At 40.0% G+C, this 9,237-nt stretch overlaps 1 long non-coding RNA gene across 1 annotated transcript; it reads left to right on the top strand.

The window, feature by feature from the left end:
- Positions 1–1,058: 1,058 nt before the first annotated feature.
- On the top strand, positions 1,059–8,589 carry LOC133048212 (uncharacterized). Its single transcript, XR_009690971.1, has 3 exons — positions 1,059–1,152; positions 6,057–6,115; positions 8,445–8,589. It is a non-coding gene; the product is annotated as an uncharacterized LOC133048212 (long non-coding RNA).
- The last annotated feature ends 648 nt before the right edge of the window (positions 8,590–9,237 follow it).

Raw genomic sequence — 9,237 nt, 5'->3', positions numbered from 1 at the left:
GTTCTGAGTTCCTTTCTGCCAGGCTTTATCCCCTGTGTGAGATCTCTGATGCCAAGGGTTCCCTGAATCTCATGTGAACAAGCGTGTGGATTACTCTGAGCTTGGGACTATAGGCTTCTCCATCCAGGATCACTCGCCACAGCCTGGTCAGTTTGCCCTTGACTTTGTGCAGTATTGGTGATTTTCTTGGAAACACAGAGCTCTAGAAGTAAATATAATCTGTCTCAGAGCAATGATCATATGTGTAAGCAGATGCTCAATAAATGTGTTGAAAGAATAAAAACAAGTAAAGTTAAAGCCAGAACTGGTGCCAGTGTTCAAGTAGCACAGATCCTCACATGCGTTGGTCACCCAATAACCATTTGCTGATTTGAAGCTGTTTGAGTTGGACTACAGTGTATCTGGGGAGATAAGATTTATAGATAAGAAACAAAGAGCAATAAAAGACAACACACCTGGGTGTCTCTATATCACATCAACTGGCCTGTGGATAAAGGAGATTACACTAGGGACCAACCACGGTGAGCAAAAAACTTATAGAAAAGGAAGGACTTGAGATGGACTTTGCCCATTAATTCACTTCATGCTTTTCCAAATGAGTTTTTCAAATAATTCTACACTAGATATATCACTCTCATCTTACCGGAAAAAAAAAAAAAAATTCAGAAGGGCTGAGAGAATGAAATGAGAATTTTGTTCACAGTTGACAAATACTGACTGCCTGATTTGGGCCATGTTTTACTGCCAAGAATAAAGCATATAAAATGGATGAGAAAGATACAAGGTCCACTTTGGAGCACCACAATGGTGTGTTGGGGTTATAAATAAGAAATTAAAAGCTATGCAGTAAATTCTAAAACAGAAATATATAACAAGTGCCTTAAGAACCCAGTGGACAGGCGTTAAAAACCACCTTTTTGGCCATGAAGGGCGAAGACATCTGTTAGGAAAAATTGTGAGAGCTGAGTCTTGAAAGATGACCTTTCGTTCCCTGTACTGGGAAGAGAAAGTATCAGAGAGGAAATTGCAGGAGGAAGATTTGTATGCGGAAGGAACACAGTACACATCCATGCTGGACAGGAAGGTTAAGGACAGGCTGTGAAGTGCCTTGCTAAGGTGGATAAGGAGGGACTTCTGATCTCCTGCTGACTGGTACGTATAGACTATGGATTCCAAAGGTGCTTTCTCTCCACTTTTCTTCTTCTTTCTACCTTACCATCCAGACCTACACTGTCTCTGCTTGGTTCTTACTTTGTCTAAACTCATTCATGCAGAGGGACCAGCACTAGCAGATTCCCAAAGGATGGCTGTGGTCTCTGTCAGCTCCTTACAAGGATGCCTGTGACTTGGGCCTTCTTTAGGAATCTTCCCTGTAATTGGGAGTCTGCCTCTGCTATCCTGAGGGAAATCTAAAAGAAGGATGTCTATGATCCTCAGAGTTAGCATAATTGGTTCTGGATTCCTCACAATGTCCAGAAAAGTTCAAGTCACTTTACTGTGTAGGGGGACAGAGCAGAAGATGTTTCTGTAACAACTCCACCACGGTGTTTATTCTGGACCCTGGCTCAGAAATGATGCATTCATTTTTAAAGATGGCTGAGTATTCAATATCACAGTAATCCAAGTCTATGCCTCAACCAGTAACACTGAAGAAGCTGAACTTGAATGGTTCTGTGAAGACCTTCAAGACCTTCTAGAGCTGACACCCCAAAAAGATGTCCTTTTTATTATAGGGGACTGGAATGAAAAAGTAGGAAGTGAAGAGATACCTGGAGTAACAGGCAAATTTGGCCTTGAAGAACAGAATGAAGCAGGGCAAAGGCTAACAGAGTTTTGCCAAGAGAACACACTGGTCATAGCACACTGGTTATTTAACTTATATGCAGAGTACATAATGCAAAACGCTGGGCTGGATGAAGCACATGTTGGAATCAAGATTGCCCCCAGAAATATCAATAACCTCAGATACGCAGACACCACCCTATGGCAGAAAGTGAAGAAGAACTAAAGAGCCTCTTGATGAAAGTGAAAGAGGAGAGTGAAAAAGTTGGCTTAAAACTCAACATTCAGAAAACTAAGATCATGGCATCCAGTCCCATCACTTCATGGCAAATAGATGGGGAAACAATGGAAACAGTGAGAAACAGTTATTTTGGGGGCCCTAAAATCACTGCAATGGCAACCCACTCCAGTATTCTTGCCTGGAGAATCCCATGGATGGGGGAGCCTGGTGGGCTGTCGTCTATGGGGTCGCACAGAGTCAGACACAACTGAAGCGACTTAGCAGCAGCAGCAGCAAAATCACTGCAGATGGTGACTGTAGCCATGAAATTAAAAGACGCTTGCTCCTTGGAAGAAAAGCCATGACCAACCTAGACAGCATATTAAAAAACAGAGACATTACTCTGCCAACAAAGGTCCATCTAGCCAAGGCTATGGTTTTTCCAGTAGTCATGTATGGATGTGACAGTTGGACTATAAAGAAAGCTGAGTGCCGAATAATTTATGCTTTTGAACTACAGTGTTGCAGAAGACTCTTGAGAGTCCCTTGGACTGCAAGGAGATCAAATCAGTCAATCCCAAAGGACGTCAGTCCTGAATATTCATTGGAAGGAGTGATGCTGAAGCTGAAGCTCCAATATTTTGGCCACCTGATATGAAGAACTGACTCATTGGAAAAGATTCTGATGCTGGGAAAGATTGAAGGCAGGAGAAGGGGACGACAGAGGATGAGATGGTTGGATGGCATCACTGACTCGATGGACATGAGTTTGAGTGAGCTCTGAGAGTTGTGATGGACAGGGAAGCCTGGTGTGTTGCAGTCTATGGGGTCACAAATAGTCGGACACGATTGAGTGACTAACTGAGACCTGGGGATCAAAGCCAAGCATGTCGTTATATCTCCTGTTCTGTATAGATTTGCAAATACGATTCTTTTCTCCCAAATACAGGGCAATTCCACTTTCCATTTTGGCTATGTTATGGCTTTTTGAATTGCTTCTTCTAGAAGTCAGAGTGGCCCCAAATTAACTAAACCACTGAGAGGATTCTCCTTCTTTCTGGCTCCATGACAACGCACTCCAAGAATCCCAGGTGCTTGTTTCTATTCTGGGAATAGGCTCCAATTTGGAGATTTGCATGGCCCATTAAAATTAGCTCTGTGTCCTGGTGAGCCTTTCCGCTATGAGCCCAGAGCTCTCCATGTGAACAAGAAGCTGATGGGATTTCATTCCAGGAAAAATGGAGCCTAGACTAAACTCAACACATCAGAGTTTCAACCCTCCACAGCAGGTTGAAGGAAATGGTAGAGGTTGGGGACCACACATCAGGCCTTCTGCTTACTCCTCTGTGGGCTGGACTGTTTTGTGTTAAAGGAGGTCCAGTCCCAAGGCTGAGTGAGTTTATAAAATGGCATTCTCCACTCGTGGATTTTTATGTAACAAAAAATATGTTTTTCCTTTACATTATATTATTTTCCATCTTTCCTGAAATACTTATTTTTAACTTCATATCTTCCAAATTTTAGATGGCATAACCAGATTTCTCATCTCCCTTGGTATCTTACCCAGTGCTTCTCAAACTTTAGTGCATATGAATCATTTGGTGAATTCTGTTAAAGAGCACAGTCTGGTTCAGGAGATTGGTGTAGGCTGAGATTCTGCACATCTAACAAGCTCTCAGGTGATGACAATACTACAGGTCTATGGATCACACTAGAGGTAGCACTACTGTAGAATTTTGGGCTCCTATGGACCAGGCATTGGGAGAAGTAATAAGGAAGCAGAGGAAGAGGACAGAGATGTATTTTACATTCTTGTAACCAGTAATACAATCCTAACTAGCTAATTAGTAAAGCTTGATTTTGTGCTTGTTTGAGATTGATCTAAAGTTGGACTCCATATAATTTTATCTACGTAAGATTACTAATTCACTTTCAAGCAGAGTCTTATAACTTATAACTCCCCAGGAACCATCAAGTGATCATCATTAACTCTGATTTCCCAAGATTTGTTCCCCTTTTGGGATAAGTGAAACACATACTGATTTGTTCCTAGGGTTGAGTGATTTCCAGTCTTTTTCAATTCATGACATAATAGAAAAATACAATGTTGGTAAATCACCCTAGGGGAAGCTTCTTGCCTCTTGAGTCGCTACTGGCCATTGGAAAGCAACTGGCCCAGAATGTTTGGAATGGAGACCCAAACCTTGACATGAAAGTAATCCATACACTCAGTCCCCTGATTGGCAAGCTCTGATTTTGCTATAATTTCTCAGCTTCAGAGATTCATCTTAAAATATAAATGGTGAAGATGTTTATATTTAGAAAAGTAACACTAATGTCACTATCAGTTAAAAGTCAAGTGGAGGGGACTTCCCTGGTGGTCCAGTGGTTAAGCGCCCAATGCAGGGGACCTGGGTTCAACTCCAGATCAGGGAAATAGATCCTGCATGCCAAAACTAAAGGATTCCTTGTGCTGCAACTATTAATAAGACCCAGCCCAGCCAGACAAATAAATAAATATAAATAAATTTTAAAAAACAGAGTCCAGAAGAAATTACTTGAGGGCTGACTCAAATAGAACAGGAATCTGGGAATGACCTAAAGCAGAGCAAGGAAGAGAAGAAATAGAGGACAGGGCTGGAGAGAAGCGATGGTGGAAAGGCAAGTGTAGCTTCTCCTTCCTTGAATTTTACCAAAGCCTGCCTGTTTCAGTATTGATCACACTTGCCCTCAAATAATTCCCCTTCTCTCAGCAAATATTATGAATCTATATGAAGACCAAAATAAAAACCTAAATGGTAGGAAAAATGGGCAGGTATATCTGATAAACCTGAAAGATATCTGCAAATTATCTTTGCAGAGAATTTTTTTCCTTAGTAAGTTGAAAAACAATGACTTTAAATAAAAAAATTCTTTTGCAGCATTTCTATGATAGAGAATTAGCACCCAAACCCATGTGGATTGATAATCCCCTCATACAATACGTGTTTTCTTATAGACCAGAGTCAGCAAACATTTTCTATGAAAGGGCCAGATAGTAAATATGTTAAGCTTTGTGGTCCATGCATATCTGTAGCAGCTATTCAACTGTTGTGGCATTCATAGACAGTGCAAAACAAATGGCCATAGATGTGCCCCCATAAAACCTTATATATTAAATCATGTGAGAGGCTGATTTGGCCCATGAGCTATAGTCTGTGACCCCATTTGGACAAAACCTTACGTGTTATTGAATCAAAAATAAAAGTTGAATGTGGAAAAGAAGAGAGTGTATTTACTTAAGAGGGCAAGGTGAACCACAGAGGTATGAGGATAGATCCTTCCTGACAACCAGATGCTGAACAAAAAATCCCACCCAGGGCTTCTGAAAAGAGGTATTAGCCTGGCAGATTGCCCAGGAGTACAATGTAAGTGGGAAAATGAAAACTTAATTTAGGCAAATGTTCTATGAAATGGTCTTTCTGGTTAACTTGGCAGATAGATTTGAAATGCTACCATTTTGAATAGGTTTGAGTTTTTCCTCAAAGTTTTTTCACCAGCCCTTGGCCAGAGCAGTTGTCATGCAGGAGATGATACTGAGAAGCTGTAGTCTGCAGAAATACTGAATAGTTGGTATAGGTTGCATTTTCACGTTTTACTAAAATTCTTTGACCACACACTGATTTATCTCTTTGAGCCTATGAGACTATGCTAATTTGAATGTCTGTGGTTTATGAAGTGGGATCATCTAGCCATTTACATTGTGCATTCTGAGTTTCTTAAAAGAGGCCAGATAAAAACTCTAAATATTATGATCTCAAAATACAACAGACAGATAAAATGAACTTTTTGGGCTTGTAAAAAATCTATGTACACATTTATTGTACACACTATTCAAATATGTACATATTTAGAAGTCAAATTTTTCTTCCTGTGTGGCCTTACCTACTTTAACTATTAAGGTTCATTTGAAATGCAAATTAAAGGTATCTAAATACAAGTGCTTTTATGTTAATTGCCCAAGTAACAATTTACTTCACTCATTTATGTTTCCATTTTTGTTTTGTTTTCACAGGAAGTGAAATGCCTGTCACCATATAGAACAGTAGGCAAGACTGGGATTTCTTGTTTGTAGTAAGTGTGTTGTTCACTTTATGCCTTTTAACATTTATCCTAAGTCAACCCTTTAACCTAGGAGTCTTTGATCCTAGTTTCTTTCTAGAGTCTTCAATACCAGGACTTCCCCCAAGTAATTCTTGTGTAAATCGATATCATGGCTGTTAGAAGGCAATAAATGAACAATGCCACAACTAGTATTTGTAACAACAGGGATTATTAACTCAATTACCTTAACCTTTTGAAATATCTGAGGAAGAATTATGACCCCTGGGATACCAGCAACAGTCACCTAATCTATTTCTTAAGTTATAACAGCTACGTCTCCAGCAGCCATCCCTTCATGGTCTGGCTTATTGCAGCCCCAAATTGAGGCATTTAGCAGTGCTCTGTCGTGAAGTCTAAAGGCAGAGTGCTGATTTCAAGAGTTTTGAGTTTCCTTAAGAAGTAAAAGTTTACACTTAAATTTTGGGCCCAATATGGAAGAGTCAAGTTTTTCATTTTGTCAAGTGAGGGCAATAAACAAAACCCTTCCATCTATTGCACCCATAACTTCAAAAAAGGAAGGGTGTTTCAACACCAAAATAATAAATAGAAAATAATCTCAAACTAAAGAGCAGATCCTTATAAAAAAAAAAAAAACACCTCACTACATTGTTTTCACTTTTTCCATTTTAATATAGATTGGGAAGCAAAAGCATATGTGATAAAGGAGACAGGGAACTAGGAAATCTTAAAATCTTACATAGAAGGATTATTTTCTGTGTTCAGGTTAAATCATTTGAAACCATTCCTTCACAGTAAGTGAAGTTAAAAGAGGAACTGAGAAGACTTCAGAAAGTTTTCCCCCTCAAGTACTGTAATTCTATGGGACACATTGCTTCAACAGGATAGGACTTTCCTTAGAATATTATCCCTGGAATTACAATGCAGGGAAATTTATCTCAATATTTTCTAAACTTTTCATACAGTCAAATGAAAGTCATTATTCAAGAGAGCTATTAATATGGTGATTTTAATTGGTTATGATAATAATAACCATATAGTATGGCAGTCCTTCTATATAAAGCCATATTTCCTGGTAGATCTATTTTTAAAACATTTTAGATAGGAAAACTATCATACCCCATGCAACAAAAAATTTATAGAAGATGTTTTCAGCTCCTTTCCTATCCAATTTTCATTTCCTGTCTGTTGGCCTCAGGAATACGAGCCAAGTAAAATTTCCAAAAGCTCCTGGAAAACAGAAGCTGTGTGTGTGTGTGTGTGTGTGTGTGTGTGTGAGAGAGAGAGAGAGAGAGAGAGAGCGCGCGTGCAAGTGAGAGGAGAGAGGGAGGAGGAGGGAGACAGGGAGGGAGAGAGGATGAGGTAAAAGGACGCTAAAATGAAAACATTAAAACTGTCCCCTTTTTGTAATCTGCCTGTCTTCCATAGGCTCTGATACACACGTGCTCTGGCTTTGTGGATTTCCCTGTAATAGGCAGTGCTTGATTGATAATGTACTGTATTGAAGAAATCCAGTGGAAGCATTCACTGGAGGAACTTAAATGGTTTGAGAGACACCAAAGCTATCTTATCCTCAGTGTTATCAATGAGGCTGCTATAAACATCAATACTTAATTCACTACATGGTTAAAAAAAAAATACAGAGGATACTAGCTGGGACCTGGACTGGGTGTGAGCCCATGATTCAATACCATCTGGAGTTGGAGGGTCAGGTTGAGCTAGGACCCCAGATCAAAGACAGAGAGTAGAGGTGGGAGGTATCTGCGCGTGGAGTTATGAGTCAGTGCACTTTCAGATGAAACAGTGAGCATCTCACATGGACAGCCTTTTGCATAGAGAGATGGGCCATTAAAAAGTGAAATTCCTGCATCGTGAGATTCTACAGCAATACAGGAAATCAACATTAGGATTTGTGGTTTCCTGCAAATGGGGAATCTAAGAGAACACTAAAAAAAAGCCACATGTTTCAACTATCAGCAGAGATGTTACCCAAAGATTTCTCACTCTGTAAGTGTCAGGGACAAACATATGGGATAAAACAGAAGGTCGAGAATAGTAAATCTAGAAGCTTGGAAGAGGGTGTGTGTAAAATATTCATTTAGAACATTGATCTGTCTGGAAGAGTGGGGCTGGATACTGAGTTAATGAAAATAGAATACTGAAAATCATAGCTCATATTTACTGAGGAGTGATTCTGTGTCAGGCACTGTATAAAGGCCTCAATTCAGTTGCTAAATCTGTGCTTCTGAAAGAGGACTGGGGGTTATTAAGGAAATTATTAAAGATAGCTGCCTTATGTTAGAACCACTGGCAAATTTACTATCTTTATTATGCATTCCAGGTGACTAACAGCAATAGACTGTCCTCTGGTTATTAGAAAGAATGAAGTCTAAATACTGAAAAAGGATAAACAACATACAGATAAATATTTTGAAACGACCCAGATTTGGAAAGTCCTAATACATTGCCAAGCTTTCAACATTTTCCTCGCCACAGAATGACTCCTCTGAGAACAAAGTAATTGCTGACTTCAAAGAGCTCTGAGGAAGTTCAGTGGATGGAAAGAATTTGACTAGCAACTGGGTGAATCAAATCTAGAGTTTTTCTATCACTGGTCTGTGTGTGTGTGTGAAGCACATGAATATGTCTACAGGATTCAACTCACTACCTGAAGTATTTCTCAAGATCAAAAATTCACTGGAGAATTGTAATGCTGTCTCTGAGTTGCTCCACACTTGGGCTCTTCCCAGACAATGTTAGTTACGGACACCAGAAGTTCCCAAGCCTTACTGGGCCTTGAATCCTGGAGAGCTTGAATCCTGGGTGAGTGGCTGTTACCTGTTTTTCTTGCAGCTATTTCCTTGACAACAGCAGATCTGGGCAGACACCTCCAAGGCTTTACTTTTAGTGGACTGACCTCTCTACACTATCACAGGAGATTCTACTTTGCATTCTGGCCTGTCAAAGAACATGTTCCATCATCAAATCCTAAGAGAACGTAGACAACGTGGCTTTAGAATGGATGACCTCCGAAGGGATTTGCGGAACCTGCCTCATTATCTCCCCTTGGCAAGATGCCAACAATATTCCAAACAAGCGACTCAAACCTGGAAAATGTCTCAAGTGCCACATGA

Source organism: Dama dama, chromosome 28 (genome assembly GCF_033118175.1).
Source record: "Dama dama isolate Ldn47 chromosome 28, ASM3311817v1, whole genome shotgun sequence".
NCBI classification, from domain to species: Eukaryota; Metazoa; Chordata; class Mammalia; order Artiodactyla; family Cervidae; genus Dama; species Dama dama.
Note: the sequence above shows the minus strand (reverse complement) of the source record. Positions and strands in the feature narration are given on the sequence as shown.